The 18,582-nt window shown below is 38.3% G+C and overlaps 1 protein-coding gene and 1 pseudogene across 1 annotated transcript in view; one reads left to right on the top strand and one right to left on the bottom strand.

Annotated features, from left to right (window-relative positions):
- The window catches only part of IL1RAPL1 (interleukin 1 receptor accessory protein like 1), a 1,316,165-nt gene that overhangs the window by 747,089 nt on the left and 550,494 nt on the right, over nt 1-18,582 (top strand). The window lies entirely within an intron of this gene.
- LOC109730250 (induced myeloid leukemia cell differentiation protein Mcl-1-like) lies at nt 507-17,895 on the bottom strand (annotated as a pseudogene).

Below are 18,582 nucleotides of genomic sequence, written 5' to 3' on the forward strand. Positions count from 1 at the left end.
CCTGGCTGTGGAGGATGAGAAGTTGTGGGTTGCTGAAAGTGTAGAATCAACTGATTCTGCTACTGCTGGTTGTTCAAAATGAGGGACCCACATAGAAGCTGGCGCAAAAAGCCCAAGACCTGAAGTACTTTTTTAACCACTTCAGTACAGCGCTCACCGGCCACGAACCCTTGCTCACAGCCGGCACTCATAGTCGGCACGATGGTTTGTGCTGTGCATTGACGACGAGTCCGTTTTGCTCTTGTGTGATGAGGAAAGCTTGAAAGCACTGAAAGCTTGTTTTACTTTACAGGCAGCTTTACTTGTAATGTAAATCAGAATAGGTAGCATATACATATATGTTTTCATTACATTATTTTTAAATGTTCACAATTTTATTTTGATAAGTGAAAAATTAGAAAAGTCATATCATATCACAGCTGTCGGCTAAAGTCACTGTGCGTGTTCATCTGTGGCTATTGACTATAGTCGACGCTCATACCGAAGTGGTTAAAGAAGCTGAACACCTACTTGCATTGCAGTGGGCTATGAGTTTGGTAGTTGACCTCCTGAGGACAGAAGGCACCAGCATTAACTCCTGCAGGAGCTAGGGCACCAGTGGGACAGCCCAGCACTGGGTTTGAACCACTCGCCAAAGCCTGGGCTCCATGGATTGGGGCCACTAGTCTGATGACCTTTAGGCTAGTGGAGTTTGCCATGGCCCGGGTGTCGCAGGTTGCTTTGGAGGAGCTGGCAGGGCACCAGGAAGCTGGAGGAGGCATGCAAACTCCACTGAGATCCACAGAAGACTTCCCCAAAAGACTTGATGCTGCAGGAGCAGGAGCAAGAGACTTAAGAAAGCTGCCTGTTGAGGAGTAAAATTGTTTCCCAAACAACTCTTTCCTGAGCTTGAGGGAAGTCGTGTATGGGTGAAGGTCAATGTTTTATTCCTTTTCCCCAATACTGAAGGCTAGACTGACATGAGCTTAGACTGTTCTGGTTTTTTCCCTGACAAGAGTTGACTGAGACTGGCTGAGCCACTGGTGCTGTGTGGCATCTTGCCTGGACCTTTGGCTTTGCTCTGGACCGTATCCTGTACCGATGGACCACCCTGCCAGCATCAGTCTGTGACCCTGGCCTGAGACCAATTGAATGGTCATCAGGGGAGAAGGAGGGACACACCTGGCTGTCACATCTGGCTTCTTTATGTGACTGTATTTTACCAGAGAAAGGTGGATCATTAAGCAATTGTATGATGGTCTGCTTCGTTTTCTGGTACAGACTGCCAGCTTCACATTCAAATACACAATCATCTTTTACCTCCTGAGCTGGCCAAACCCCATTGGTTGTGAGTCATCAAACTTGATAAGACTTTTCCCCTTTAGCACATTTCTCCCCATTCGTTTCAGAAGGTACAGCAAGTCACTGGGTCTGTTTACACAGATCTATACAATTTCCTGCATTAGAAATTTTCAGGTCATAATGCAGACCTGCTATCTTCATCTGTTTTGTGCTGCTACAACAAAATACCTAAAACTGGGTAATTTATAAGGAACAGAAATTTGTTTCCTCACAATTCTAGAGACTGGATTGTCCAAGATCAAAGTGCCAGCATCTGCTGAGGTCCTTCTTGCTGTATCCTCACATGAAGGAAGGCAGGCAGAAGAGAGAGAACCTATTCCCTCGAGCCCTTTTTATAACAGCATTAATCCATTCATGAGGGCAGAGTCCTCATGACCTAATCACCTCTTATTAGGCCACACCTCCCAACACTGTTGTATTGGGGATTAAGTTTCCAACACATAAATTTTGGAGGACCAATTCAGACCAGAGCATATGCTTTGCTTTGCTTTTCACTCCTTCCCTCCTTTTCTTCACTTCCTTTCTCTTTCTTCTTTCTTTCTTTTCACTCCCTCCCTCGCTCCCTCCCTTCCTTCCTCTCTCTCTCTCTTTTTGTAAGACAGTAATTTTAGCTCAGGAGAAGGTGGATAATGAAGATAGCTCCTGCTGCTGTTTCAGAGAAGATGTAGAAATACCTCCTGAAGCACCATTTTATTGAGCCAGTATTCATCTTTTATTTGTTATAGGCTGGCCATTTTAGAAATTCTATGTGCCACAGGCTCATTTTAATTTAGTCTTTATTTATTCCCTGTTTCTCCTGAATTTGGTTAGCTCCTATTGCATATCTTCCTGACTTTTTTCTATTTTAAGTTTTTTGAGCTCATGATTCATGATGTTCTTCCAATTCTGCAATTGTTTGAGCATAAATTCCTTAAAAAAATAAAAATTTAAAAGAATAGGCCGGGTGCAGTGGCTCATGCCTGTAATTCTAGCACTCTGGGAGGCAGAGGCAGGAGTATTGCTTGAGGTCAGGAATTCAAGACCAGACTGAGTAAGAACAAGACCCCGTCTCTACTAAAAATAGAAAAAAATTAGCAGGACGTGGTAGCACGCACCTGTAATCCCAGCTACTCAGGAGGCTGAGGCAGGAGAATCACTTGAGCCCAGGAGTTTGAGGTTGCTGTGAGCTATGATGATGCCATGGCACTCCAGCCCAGGTGACAGAGAGAGAATCATCTCCAAAAAAATAAATAAATAAAAATAAAAGTAAATTTAAAAATTATGAGAGAACTTGAACCAGAAAAAAAAATTAAATTCCTTATGGAGTGTCGAGTTACAGTTTTGCTCTGCTTCATGCAAAGGTGGATGTGTATGTATGTGAATGTGTTTTTACAGTGGGTTTTATCTGATTAACTGATATCAGCTTTGTTTTTTTTCCCCCTGGATCAGCAATAGAAGACAACCTTTTTTGAGGCAGTAGGATAGGGGGATCACCTGGCTTATTTGATTTCATTGTTCAAGACTACTTTCTTCTGTTGCCAGTATGACATGCAGATTGTTTTTGTTATTGATGGTGGTGGTATAGTAAATAAATGGTATACTTTTTCACAAGTCTATCTTTTGTTTCTTTAGCACCATCTTGTTCATTAGGATCCTTTAGCTTTAGTCAGTTCCTTTTCCCCCTAGCCACTAAGTCTTCGAAGGACACATTTCTTATCAAAATTGCCTTATTGTTCCTAAAAGGAGATGTCCACCTCTGGCCTTATGTTCTTTCTATGCTCCTTTTTTTTTTTTAATTTCCCCAATAATCAGTGCTCTAATCTACCTAGTCTCAAATCTTTTCAGTGTTTCCCAGGATTGGACCTTGAACACCTCCCACAAGTTAATAAGAATATTAACTCAGGAGAAAAAGTGGATCAAAATGACAATTCATAAAGGAATACAGTATTTACATATACAAAAAGGTATTCAGCCTCACAAATATTAATAGAATTGAAACTGAAGACTAAAAGCTATATTTTCTATATTCTTTTTTGCTTTTATTATTTTTGACACAGTGTACATATTTATGAAATATAGTGTGATTATTGGATGTGTATGCATTGTGTAATGATCAAATGAGGGTAATTAGCATATCCATCACCTCAAATACATTTTTTGTGTCGGGAACAGTCAAAGTCTACTCTTCTAGCTATTTGAAAATGTACAAGAAATTGTTGTGTACTATAGTCACTTTGCAGTGCTACATAGAACTTATTCCTCCTATTGAGCTGTACTTTTGTGTCTGTTAACCAGCCTTTGACTATCCCGTGCTTCTCTTTCCCTTCCCAGCCTCTAGTAACCACTACTCTACTCTCCACTTCTATGAGATCAACTTTTTTTGCTTCCACATGAGTGAGAACATGTGGTATTTATCTTTCTGTGCCTGTCTTACTTCACTTAACCGAATGTCCTCCAATCTCATTCATGTTGCTGGGAATGACAAAATTTCATTCTGAAACACCATATTTTTTACCTAGATTGTCAAGGATCAGAACATTTCATAGCTTATGTTATCTAATGGTGTGGGGAAACGGACACTCTCTAACATTGTTGCTGAGGGTTGTTTGTTTTGTTTTGTTTTGTTTTTGTTTTTGTTTTTTTTGTTTTGAGACAGAGTCTCACTGTAGCCCAGGTTAGAGTGCCATGGCGTCAGCCTAGCTCACAGCAACCTCAAACTCCTGGGCTCAAGTAATCCTTCTGCCTCAGCCTGCTGAGTAGCTGGGACTACAGGCATGCGCCACCATGCCCGGCTCATTTTTTTCTATATATTTTTCGTTGGCCAATTAATTTCTTTCTATTTTTAGTAGAGACGGGGGTCTCGCTCTTGCTCAGGCTGGTCTCAAACTCCTGATCTTGAGTGATCTGCTTGCCTGGGCCTCCCAGAGAGCTGGGATTACAGGCATGAGCCACAGTGCTCAGCCTTGCTGAGGGTTTTAATTGGTCCAATGCCTACGGATAACAAAGACCCTGGGAATAGGATTTACTGCCAGGTTTTACTCCAGGGGGCCTGGGATGCATAAGTGGGAATTTTTTCACCATTGGCCTATATTCTGATTAAAATTCTACTTATTCTGTGGATCAGTTAGTACCAATTTGATGGAGAGTACATGTGGTGCTTACTTTTCCGTTTTTGTGATACCTCACTTCCAAGGATGGCCTCAAGCTCTATCCAGGATAATATTAATTAGGTGTCCCTCAGGTGGAGGGGTGGGGGTTGGTAAACTCACAACTAATGTATGCAGTATGGGGGAGGGGCACGCCTCTAGCCCTGGCTTGGGCAAGGCAAAGTCATTACTTGTAATCAAAATGTTTGTACTCCCACAACATTCTGAAATTAGAAAAAAAATTCTACTTACTTTTAAAAGTTTTTAAAAGTAAGTGCAATGTTTACCCTGTTGCTTTTTATGCCACTAGCGCACCACTATTATGCATGAGTGGGACAGCACTACTTCATTCGGTAACATGAGAGCACTCAAGACTAAATGAATAGCAAGGACCAAAACCTAGGGAAATTGTAGCCTTTAAGGCAAAAGAAGAGAATGAATAGAAGCACAGAAGGAAAACTAATGAAAGGCCTTCTATAAAATCTGAATAAGAATGGGGGTAAATAGTATTAAATGTCATAAAGTGCACAAGCCAGATAACTATTGAAATTTTGAAACCATTAAAACTGGATAACTATTGAAAGCTAGAAGGTTATTGATAACTTTAGTAAACATTTTCTGAGAAATAATGCTGAGAAAATTTAGACCACAGTAGAAAAAGGGATGGATCTGAATTGAGAAAGTGAGAAGAGTAGTTTGAACTACTCCTGAGAGATTCTTATTAGTAAAAAGAAAGAGGTAAGTTACCGGTAGAAATAGAATACACACTCATGCATAGAAATAAACAATACCTCTGTGCAAAATCTTTCAATAATGCAATAATGGATGAGGTAAATAGCACATGCATATGATATTATCAATAATGTAATTTTGGAATTTTAGAAAAAGACAAGCTTTCATGTAGTCTTTCATTTTTTTTAAGCCAGTCAAATTTAGCAGTGGGGGATTATATACCATCTTTAGTGACACTTAGGTTAATAAGCTCTGATAAACCACTACCATCAGACCAGCCATAGACTTTCATTTGACAAATGAGAAAGTAACATACTCAAAGCAGCAATTCAGATTAATGACTTATTCATGTTATGTGCTTTATATATTATAGACATAATAAATGGTAAATAATGACATCACTGATTGCAAAGCCAAATTGTGCAATACCTTGTACAATTTTGATTCCAAATAAATCCAAATTAGTAAAAGAAAACCAGAAGCCAATATAATAGCTTTTGCAAATTAGTCACCAAGGTAGTCAATTATAATTGTATTTAATACGCTAGTGAACAGAAGGGTTTTGAGAGTGGGAATTATTACAATGCTGTTGCATAAATTGGAGCTTTAGGAAAGCACTTAAGAAAAAGATGTCCAGCTAATCATTGATATTCTTCATGTGCATATGAAGAATAATTTTGGAAAGCTCTGCATCTTGATAAGACTGAATATAATTGGGTTGAACTACTATTTATATAAAAATTCTCTCTCTACTTTTTTTCTTGCTATTATCATAATGGACTCTTAAGGAAGAGGCAGAAAATGTAACTGGAAATCATGTATACAATAAAGCCATTTTCCATTCTTTGTAACAGTTGTTTCATATGAGAAGAACATGAGAAATAATCTTATAGTATTGACAGGGAAGTAGTTTCTACAGCTGACTGTTGTAAAGTCTCCTGTGTAACTATTCCACCTCCCCTCTGGCTAGGGATAATTGTTTTTCATATGACCCACACTTCTGAAAATACTGATTTTCAAAATGTCTGTTCCATGGACATAGCTGTTGATATCCACAATTTTTTTTTCTTTCTTTTTGAGACAGTCTCTCTGTTGCCTGGGCTAGAGTGCCGTGGCGTCAGCCTAGCTCACAGCAACCTCAAACTCCTGGGCTCAAGCTATTCTCTTGCCTCAGCCTCCGGAATAGCTGGGACTACAGGCATAAGCCAACTTGCCCAGGCTAATTTTTTCTATATATTTATAGTTTTCCAGCTAATTTCTTTCTATTTTTAGTAGAGACAGGATCTCACTCTTGCTCAGGTTGGTTTCGAACTCCTGACCTTGAGGGATTCGCCCACCGCACCGGGCTGACATCCACAAATATTTAACTATCCAGTCCTAGAATTCCCTTGGTGTTTCATCTATCTAAAATTAAGAAAAGCAAGCACAGCTAGTAACAGATAAGCCCAAATTCCTCGTGTTTTATTTATCTCCCTACTGCTGCATCTAGGGATGACTTCCACTTTATGCCTCTGTGTCAACTGCAGCTCTTTCTGGCAATATTATGAGACAAGATTAACTGAATTTGAAATGTGTGAGCCTTTACTTCCAGAACGGGTGTTCTGTTCATATTGAACCTTTCTATAAAAATGAAAAAGTTGGACCTGGAGAACAGAAATCCTGTGAACGGTATTCACAGTAGGATAAGGAGATTAAATAGGAAGAGCTATGTGATTTATCTCTTTTATTAGGTGCTACTGAAAAGGAGATTAAGCTTTTTAAAAAGTGGTGACGATATAAATTCCATATTTAGCCAGTGTTGAAATATTAATAATGAAGAGTATGTGTAACAATATTGGGTGTAAGTGAGAAGATGCAAAAATTGTAGTTAAGTTGACCATAATCTTTAAGGGGTTAATCCCTTACTGCAAAAATAATAGCAATACATATTATGTAGCAGTTTCTGCATTACAAAGTACATTTACATCAGGATACTATTTACTTCTCACAATAACTCTGTGAAGTTAAGTATCCTTATAATTTTATTATCAGGTTAACTGAAGTTCAGAAAAGATGTTACTTGTTCATAGTCACAGAGCTTGCTAATAAATTCTTCTCCCCACATAAACATCCTCCTCTTCTAGTATTCCTTATCACATTTGGATAAAAATTAGACCCACTTGTGTTTTATTTGTAACACATTTATTCATACCTCTAACATGACACTATGGCATTATAATATATTTTGACAACCGAAGTATAAAGTATTTTATTCCTATATTGTCTCTGTTGATAGGAACCCTTACTTGTCACATTCTGAGCATGTTTATTTTTTTAAAGAAAAAAATAGACCATCTTACTTTTATAAAAATGATCTATTTTGGCTAAGCAAAGTTATTAGGTTGTTGCTATTTAAACCATTTTCTGGGGGGGGGGAAATCATCAACAAAAATGAAACAATAAGTATTTGTTTTATTGACAAACAGTTTAAGTGTTTAACAAGCAAGTCTAATAACACCAAGTTTAGAGGGTAGCCTGCTTTTCCAAGCCATCATTTTACAGTTTATTAAGCAAACAAGGAATCAGATGTCGCTCATCCATTCACTTGATGTGATCTTTTATACAGACACTACTAAGTCACATTTGGAACAGCTGAAAATCTTTTAATAAAAGCTTTAAAGATGAGCTCGTGAACTCAGTTTAAATTTCACCATTTAAATTAGGTCAAATGAAAAGAACTCAAATAAGTAGTTGCCCAATCAGAGCCCATTATGTGTAAGTCATCAGTGCCCCCCACCTTAAAAACTCCTCTTTGACCCAATTATTGAAAACCTACATCTAACAAAGTTAAAGGATTAATTTCCATTCTTCAACCTCGCAATCTCAGATTTTCAAAGAAAAACTTATCTACGGAATACTTAACCAAAATCAGATAGGAAAATTAAAGCCTGCATAGTTATGAATCAGATTTGTTTCATGACAACCAGGTTGCATACAATTCTATCAATTGGTTCTGTATACACTCTAGAACTGACCAAGACAAAGTCTGGCATAGAAAAGCTATAAGAAATAGGTTCCTAACTACAGAAGTTGCAAAGTTTAAAAGCGTATGAAAAAAACTTATTTGGGAGCCAGTTATCTTCTACTGGGAGAACTTGTCTCTACTAAAAACAAAAACCCCAAAAACCAAAACCAAAAAAAAAAAAACCCAAAACCAAACCAAAAAAAAATAACCAAAAAAAACCTAATTTGAGGCTATTCCTTATTTGTAACTAATTATTGAGCCTTAAGTATTCTTGGCCATTACTAGGCTAATAAACTAATTATCATTCAAACCAAGCTAAAGTAGAACAGGCTTCTAATTGTACAGTACCAAGGCTTCTAGTCATAGTTCTATTACTTGTAGCTTTAACTAAATTTTATACAGGTCACAGGCCTTGTTAGTGATTCCCTTTTAACACTATAGGAAATTAATGAATTTGTGGGCATATTTAATGAATTCTATGACTAGCCTGGCTACTGGCCAGTCTCCTGTTCTCAACAAGGAAATAAGTCTTCCTACTCTACTATCGTCACTAAATCTAAAAGTCTTCCTCCATGGCCTCCCAAAGTTTGCTTGTTGCTGAAACAGATGCATGTGGTTCTGGTGGTTTTTGTTGGTTAGAATTATTTCATTTACAAGATTATCCCATTAGATATACCAAACAAGCTGCTAATCCCGCAACACCTGCAAAAGCCAGCAACACATTTACGAAGTCACGTTCTTCGTCTTCTACATGGAAGTACTCCACAAACCCATCCTAGAAAATGAAACAAAACAGAAAAGCACATTTTCAAGTATGGGCTTCCACTATCTTAACACTATATACAGAGAAAAGGTAAATTAAAACATCTAAGTTCCCCCCCAAAACAGTGATTACAATGAACCTATTATCTTTATTTTACAGTAATATCTTGGTAACACTAGGATAATCTAAACAAAAGGCCCCTGAGAGTACCCATTTTTCAGGTAAAAGACGAAAACCCATACTCTCAAACCCCCAGCACCTAACATCTCCACTGTGTAGGCCAGTATTTTTCACATGGGTTTATCCTGTATGAGAACCACATATGAGTGTATGTTTAAAAACACAGGTTCCACCACACATGTATTCAATTGAGACGGAGGGCCTTAGGAATGTATTTTCGCTATCATCCCCAGGTGACTCATTTCTTCATAATTTGAATCCACCAGTTGGAAGAGTGTTGAACTGAACGGCAACAAAAATAGTCTATAGAAAACTAGGATTTCTGATACAATTCAAGCTGCAATACCACTGTCTCTAAGGATCCACTATTCAAACATCAAGCAACCAGACATGCATGAGTTAGAGCCTGGAAACTTGAGACTCGTGCATCATAAAAACCTTTACGTATCCCCACCTTCTCTAAAAAATGCTTCATTCCATTTTCACTCCAAGGCCCCCTTCGATCTTAAAGCAAACTTACCCAGCCTCTTTGTTTGACTAGCCAGTCTCGTCTTGTTTTTACGATAACGTCTGTAGTACTTTTTGCTAATGGGTCGATGCATCTTTCTTGATTTATGCTCTTCAGGTGTTTGGCCACACAGGCACCGAAAGAAATTAGAGTCGTGATCCTGCCCCAGTTTATTACGTTGTCATTCAAAACAGAGGCCATCACTTGAGACAAATATTTGATGTCGTCTTTATTTTTGATGTTCAGTTTCCGAAGCATGCCTGAAAAAGAAAAGCATGCAGGTCCTCATTGCCTACTTTTTCTAAACCAGTGCACAATTCGGGGGTGGGGGAAAGGGGCAATCGCTATTTAGGCTCTACAGAACTCAGGCCGACCCCACTAGAAAATTGATATCCCACCCTTTCTGGTCTTTGAACAGAGCTACATTTCCAAAAGAGTCAAGATGGGCAGAAACACTGACTCATGGCCAGAATAAACACGAGGAGACTCCTTTCAATACTGACTCGTTTCAGTTTTCACCCATCCTCGATGGATGAGTCCAGGGAGAGATGGAAAAAAACGGAGAGAGAGATGGAAAAAAGGGAGGGAGAGATGGAAAAAAGGGAGCTAGCATATCCTAGGCGGCTATCAACCCTCTTACCTTGGAAGGCCATCTCGTGGTTGCGCTGCACACTGTCCCCGACACGTCGTAAGGTCTCTAGAGCCTTCCTGCTGGCGGCCCGAAACATGACCATTGGCTTTGGATCCCTGGTGCCGCTTGCCTGCTCCCAAAAGTACCGAGAGATAATCTCCAGCGACTGCCAGTACAAGAGGTCTTCCTCTGCCTCTGCAGGGGGCGGCGAAGACTGTAGTGACCCCTCCATTCTGGCCTCCCCAGCCAACTCCGGCAAGGACAGGGTGGCCGGCCGCTTCCTGAGCCTCTCGTGCCGGTCCAGCCCTTCTTCTTTGGGCAACACGACGGCATCGGCAGCACGAGCTTCCATCTCCTCAGGAGGCAATGTGGCGACTGGGCACGAAGAGCAGCAGCCTCGTGGGGCTTGTGGAGAGGTTGGGGACCCCAGCACCAATGGCCAACAGCGTGCGACCCCCCAGCCGGGCTTCCGCCAATCACCGCAGCCGGCTTCCCCTCCCCCTACCTCACCCCGCCCGCCCGTGGCCTCCTTCAGGGCAGCCCGAAGGCGCCCTGGGGGGAGGGGGTGGCGCGGCTGCCGCCTGAATCCGGGCCACCCACAGTAGAGTATGAGTCCGATTATGAGTTTCTTTTGAGGCCAACAGGAGAAGCGGCCCTCACCAATGTCTGGGGGCAAGAAATGTGGGAGACCATAACTTCTCACTTGAAGGACATGGACTGCTAAACCATTTCTTAATGGATAGGAGGTAATTCAGATTAATTGCTTTCCTTTCTAGTAAGAAATATCTAAAAATTACAATGTACTTAAACTGATACTAAAATTCTGTAGATAGGAATGGAAAGGAAACCAACTGTGAAATGTGCCTAAATCATATGGAATAAAAGTGCCCCCCCCAAAAAATCTAATTCTACTTAAATAATTCATAGCTTAAATTCTGCTTTTTCTCCCGTCCCTTTTCTTTCTTTTTTTTTTGATTTTAGATTTATAAATAAGAGGCTTTCAACGTAGAAGACTGCACAAGTACCTTAATTTATTAAATTTGCTATCTTTAAACATTGTTATTTGTAATATTTGCAAATATACAACTGTATAATTTATCTTTCTTCTTTTACCTCATGGGAGACCATTAGGAATTATGAGTAATGTGGATTAAACACTTAGTCGTTTGTCTCCTAAAATATTGTATTGGCCAGGACCTACTCAGTTAAAGCAAATTCATTCCAGATAGTTGAATAGAGAGAATTCAGTATGGGAAATGGGATATGAATATGCTAGAAGAGCTGAAATGGCCCATAATGCAGAAACAGCAGGAAACCACTGCTATCTCTACATATGGATAGAAAAGGAAAGGAAGGAAGTGGTGTTACCCGAACCCCAAAGCTAAAACAATAGTCCTCTCTTGGACTCCCTCCCTCAAAGGCTGGGTGCAGTGGCCCACTACTGTGACCCTAGCACTTTGGGAGGGAGAGGCAGAAGGATTGCTTGGAGCCAGGAGTTTGAGACCAGCCTGTGCAACCTGTCGAGACCCATTCTCTACAAAAAATAGAAAAATTAGCCGGGTGGGGACATACGCCTGCAGTGCCAGCTACTTGGGAGGCTGAGCAAAAGGATTGCTTGAGCCCAGTAGTTTGAGGCTGCAGTGAGCTATGAAGATGTCACTGTACTCTAGCCTGGATAACAGAGACTCTGTCTTAAAGAAAAAAAAAAATATTGTCTCTCTCATGGTACTTACACTGTTATGGAAGAGAAACTATATACCTATATAAAGAAGGAAGGGAAGACCAAAAAAAAGATCAATTAGTGATAACTGATAAGTATAAAACAGAGTGGTGTGCTAAAAAATGTATTTAGCCTTTATTGTTCTTGTGGATTTTTTGCATTAATTGGACTTCTTAATGTTGCATTGAAATATTTATCTTAATTATTGAGTTTTTGGTACCTCCTCATTCATCTCATGCTAGTTCCATTGGGATAAGCCTATATAATGTCGTGAAGGACTTCCAGCTATTCTGCTTGACAAATTGGGTGGATGGTGTGGCTGTCAGATAGGAGAGCCTAGGGTAAGAGTAGATTTGGGGGCATAAGTAAAGATTTGTGGGTTAGAGTTTGTTAGGTCTGTACCAATTTTTTTAGATTTCAAAGAGGTATGATAAATAGGCAACTGGATATATAAATCCGGAACTCAGAGCTGGAGATGTAAATGTAGGAGACACAAGATAGAGATGGCATTTAAAGTTAAGAGGGTTAAAAGAGATTGCATGGAGGGAGATTAAATGAAATGCCATATAAAGCTTTTTAAAATAACAGCTATAATGAAATACACATACTGTATAATTCATCTATTGAAAGTATACAATTCAACTTTTTTATTGTGGTAAAATATATATAAAATACAATTGACCATTTTAATCACCTTTTTTGTTGTTGTTTGAGACAGAGTCTCACTCTGTTGCCTGGGCTAGAGTGCCGTGGCGTCAGCCTAGCTCACAGCAACCTCAAACTCCTGGGCTCAAGCGATCCTATGGCCTCAGCCTCCCTAGTTGCTGGGACTACAGGCATGCACCACCATGCCCGGCTAATTTTTTCTATATATGTTTAGTTGTCCAGCTAATTTCTTTTTATTTGTTTAGTACAGACAGGGTCTCGGCTCTTGCTCAGGCTGGTCTCAAACTCTTGAGCTAAAAGGATCCGCCCGCCTTGCCTCGGCCTCCAGGAGTGCTAGGATTATGGGCCTGAGCCACCGCGCCCGGCCAGTTATATTTATTTTTAATAAATGCTATTTTATTTATTCTTAGATTACTTTCTATGTTCCCTGCTGGGCTATTTTTTTCTTTTTGTTTGATTTTGTTTTTATGAAATAGCAGGACTTTTTGGTGAGAAGTTTAAGGGGTGATTGCTGAATATAGACAGGATGAAACAGGAGAAAAGGAGGTGAAAAGGAGATGAAAGAGTTGAAAAATATAAAATTAGGAAGTGGTGGGAAGTTCAGCAAGATCTCATGTGCTTTACTTTCAAATTAGAGCTCCAAGCTGGTACTATGAATGTGTAATTTGAGGGAAATGGTTGCAACTGTCTTCTTGGGGGAGCACTTCTTTCCTGCATTTCCATTTCTCCCAGGCCTTTTATAGGTGAGGAATATTTTGTTTTCCCAGATGCAGATAGGCTGTTTTGATCCCTCTGTGTCTATAGAATATGACCACTTTCTAAATGTGCTGAGTTCAAAGAGGTCACATTTTACATGGAACTCTGATCATGACTTTTAGTAAATATTATATCTTTAAAAGTGTTTCAGTCCCCAGAGTCTGGAGATACATGCCTCTATTAATTTTATGGAATAGATTCAGTTTTCTCTTATTATTAGGAACATGACATAAATGTCCTTTATAATTATCTTCCATCTTCACAGTATATTTTACTTATTACTTATATTTTTTTCTTTTGAAGTCAGGGAAAACAAAGCTATTGTCAGGAAGTATTAATCTTCAAAGTAAAACTGAATAAAGCATATGCCATTATGACACTTAAAAAATATTTAGAGAAGTATTAGTTGGGAAAAAAAAACTAATTATGGGACTATTTCCTTATCTTGTCCACATTTGGCTTATATGTAGTAGGGAAAGAAAGCATAGTTTTATATTTCAAAAATTAACTCTGAAAAATATATTTGTGAATGGGTAGCATATCAGCAAACTTTAATCTTTGTCTTCTTTAAGAAGCAATAAAATTTTTGTCTTACTCTATTGGGGTTTTCCCTGGAATTTTCACTGTGAAATGAGGTTGGGGGTGCAGGATTGGCTGAGCATTTGCATTACAGGTCGCCTCTTCTCCACAACACTCCAGGGGATCTTTTCTTTCATTTGCAAGATTAACAGTGCAGGAACTATATGACCACTTTCAAAAAAGCTGCTTGTGTAAAGCTTGGAGAGCAAAAAGTGTTTTGCAGCATACACACATGCGATTCCTGCGTTAATCCTCCCTTTCCCTTGTTTTTCACATAAAGAATGTCAACTATGATGACAAGAAGACCTGTTGTGTATAGAGCAGAATAAGGAAATCATCAGGTGATTGTGTGTCGCTTTTTAGTGCTAGAGAGTCTACAGCTCTATTTTAACTTTTTGCTAGGAATGGAAGAAACATCTGTTTGCCACATCTGCTGTCAAGAAGTGTGTATTATTTCAGAGAACCATAACATGAAAGAGGGTAGAAAACTAGTATAGTGGGGTTTAGGTGAGAATTGTTTGGAAAGATTAAACAAAAAAATGTAATCAGAACTTTGTAGCAATTAACTAATAGTTCATTTATTCATTTAATTTATATTTATTGATCATATCTACTAAATGCCTGGCACATTACAACATGGATGAACTTTGAAAACATTATGCTAAGTGAAAGAGGACAGACACAAACACCACATTAGCATGATTACATTTATATGAAATGTCCAGAATATGTAGAAAACAGATTGGTGGTTTCCAGGGACTAAGGGTGTAGAGAATACTAGGTTTCTTTTTGGGATGATAAAAATATCTCACAACTAGATAGGGTGATGGTTATACAACATTATCAATGTACTAAATATTAATACTACTTAATTGTAAACTTTAAAATGGTTAATGCTTAATTTTATGTTAGGTAAAATTTACCCCAGTTTTTTGAAATGTGCCTATAAGAATTCAAACAGCATGCAGTTTACTCCCTTATTTTACATATTATAAAAGACATACATATTAACAGCAGACATTGCAAAATAAGTATAAATAATTACAAATTATTGTTATAAAACAAATAAACAAAAAGGACAAAATGGATAAAGATCAAATTGGCCAGCCATAGGCTTCCCTGAAAAAATTCTTTGTAATATGTGTGACCTGGAACATATGTTGGGGCCTCAGTTTCCTTTAGTGACATGGTTTTTATTCTCTTTCCTTCTTTTCCTTTTTTCTACTGTTGGAGTCTACAGAGGTGAAATTTGAAAGTGCTCATGCTGAAGAATAACTCAGAAATTCTGAACTAGAATTTCATAAGCCATGACTTCCTTAACTCTAATATTCCAGAAATATTAAGCTAGAAAAATAAAAATAATAAAATTATATTGATCACTTTCCACCAAAAAAGGGAAGATAATTATTTTGAATTTATAGTTAGCAAAAGATTGTAGAGGGAGTTCAATTAACTAGTTAAATAAAATTTAAAAGAAAATAATTTCAAGTGAGAAGGCAGTAAACCAGCATTTTTAGGTATAAGCATCTGTTTGATGAACTCACTCTTATCTTTTCACCAAGGACCGATTTCTACCACAATTAAATCAATAGGTCTTCCAGAGCTCTTCTGAATAGAAACACTAATCCAAACAAATCTCACATGTAGTGTCAGCAGCTACAAGCATAGTGTGTTTAAGAAAGATAAGATATAAGAGAGGGGCCACATGTGTAGCTTCAGGCATTACCATAAAGGCTGATAGTTTAAATTTTTCCATGTTTTATTGTTCTATCAAAGTATACCTAAGGCTTAACAGACTCTAAGATGCTCCCTCCACAATCTGACCTTGACATTCTTGATTCCCAACACTTTATTTTCACAACTAATGATTAGACAGAATGCTCAAATTTCTGGTTGAGGATCTGCGTTTCAGAAAGTTCAGTTCTGCTCAGGTCTCTAGTAATTGAACTTTTAGATCTACGGCCCCTCTGTGCTGCTTTTCAATGCCAAAGGCTTATGACACTTCAAAAATGTTATATACTTTTATTTTTACAAAAAGATTATGACTTGAAAAATGCTCAGTGAATGTTAGAGTAGATCATATGAAACATAGAACCATAGAACAACTCAATCTTTTAAAAACATTGATCAAATCTCTGACTTCCTTACATAGCACTTCATGAAGTGGGAAAAGATTGCCAAACATTATGGAAATTTATTATTTTCCCTAGAGACCTGAGAATTAACACAATATACAGGTCAATTGTTTATTGATGCAATTAGAAAATATATCTCACAATCACGTTACTGGTGATTCTGTTAGAGTAAGAGAGAAGACACTGAACAGTACACATTATTATGCACGAGAGGTGTAATTATGGAATAATTAAAGCTGTGTATCACATAAGGTATCACATAACATGGTTTTTAATGTACTTTATCAGCTAATCAGATATACAAATTTCTCTTCTCACACATATTTTTCTTCCTTACCTCCTGCCTGCACTATCCAAATTTCCACACCTTGATTTATAGTTGTGCAATGTAGTCATCCTTTAAAAAATGAATTTTTAAATTTCTGATATTCCCATGCATGACAATTCAGAATTGTCCTCCATTTCAAAGTAGCACACCACTGAGAAACCTTTGGGAGGACTTCAGTGTGCTGTACTGACTTCCAGAATCTATTTAAGTAATTATTTTAAATTTTATTTTTGTGTCATATATTGGTTTCTTAATTATGTCCCAAAATATTTGTTAGTTCCCAATATTTGCGATAGATTTAAGGTTAGATTTTTTTCTCCTTATAAAGGCAAGACTCAAAGCCAGTGCTTTAGAAGTCAATCGTTTTTTTTTTTTTTTTTTCTTTGAGACAGAGACTCACTCTGTTGGCCAGCCATGGCATCAGCCTAGCTCACAGCAACCTCAAACTCCTGGGCTCAAGCAATCCTTCCTCCTCAGCCTCCCAAGTAGCTGGGACTACAGGCATGCGCCACCACGCCTGGCTAATTTTTTTTCTATATATTTTTAGTTGGCCAATTAATTTCTTTCTATTTTTAGTAGAGATGGGGTTCTCGCTCTTACTCAGGCTGGTCTCGAACTCTTGACCTTGAGCGATCCTCCCGCCTCGGCATCCCAGATTTGCTAGAATTACAGGCGTGAGCCACTGTGCCCGGCCAGGACCTAAATTTTTTTAGAAAACAAAGTTAGATCATATTCTACATTTCTTCAGAAGATATTCACTTTAGACTGAAAACTAAGATAAAACCAGGGGCTATGGGTTATTAACTTTCTTTTAAACAATACTAAATATATATATATATATATATAGTTTATATGTATTAATCAGCACTAATTATCTCCAGTAGCATATAGAATAGACCAATAAATTAGAAGTTAGGATATGTGCATTCTAATCCCATTTCTGCCACTAATTAGATGGTAGAATTTGGACTACTCATTGACTTGTTTTGGACATTGGGTTCCCCTGCTATAATGTCCAGGCATTGAAAGAACTAACTCTATGTGAGTTGTTTGTACAACATATTGTGTGTACTTGGTGTGGACCACAGGGTCACCCTTGCCAGAGAAAACTACATCTATATATTGTTCAAGTCTATAGCAATATTCTTTCTCCCCGGAAAGGATAATTGGATGTTGACTCTCAGTTATAAACAACTCTGTTTTTTCTGCATACATGTATGTCCTGTCTCTCTTGCCATTTTATAAACATTGAAAGTAGTAGTCATGATTTAAGTTTTTGCCTAGACTTCAGCCCATCTGTTATATACAACAAAAGTGGAGTAAATATGTGCGAATGACTTTACCATAAGTCCTGTAGGAGCATTCGCCTTACCCTATTTACCCCATTCTGCATTACTTCCCTGACTGCAGAAAGCCATAGCAGTCATGCCTCAAGTTTGATGATGGCGGAAAGTGTTCTTTGCTTTGAGAGTGTGTAAATTTTCCTGAGGGGGATCATACGTTTATTAATATGTCACAGATTGCTTGCTTCCAGTTACCTCTTCTCAGTAAATAGGACTACAGCATTTGTTGGATGCTACTTTATTTTTAGGTTTTTAAATCACCTCCTGATGAACAGAAACAGTAAACAAGTATTAAAACATAGAAAGTAATTTGAAAATAGTGCTATCCTGGGGGGTCTGGGATTCTAGACATTACCAGACAGTTGTAAATCATCAGTCACCTAACAGAGCTGGGGAATAAAAGTCAGGAAAATAAGAATACCTAAGTCTGCTCATCTAGAGCTACTTTCTAAAGATTAGAGTTTAATTGCCTTGACAGAAGAGGAAGAGGCAATGGCTGCGATGGGGAGTCCATATTTTCTTCAACTTTAGTCATTTTTGTCCAGCCCACTCAGATATCCCAGATGAAAAGTATAAGGACTTATCTGGATTTTTACGCCTCAAACTAATTAGACATCAAAGAATTGAAGCACATCATAGTGATATTTTTTAATTTACCTGCTGAAGAAACACTGTATAGCCGTATGACAAAATGGAAATATAAAGGAAGTGAACTGCAGTGCTGATAATAAGATCTAACACTTACTGAGTGCTCACTGTAAGACAGGCACT

Source organism: Microcebus murinus, chromosome X (genome assembly GCF_040939455.1).
Source record: "Microcebus murinus isolate Inina chromosome X, M.murinus_Inina_mat1.0, whole genome shotgun sequence".
Classification (NCBI taxonomy): domain Eukaryota; kingdom Metazoa; phylum Chordata; class Mammalia; order Primates; family Cheirogaleidae; genus Microcebus; species Microcebus murinus.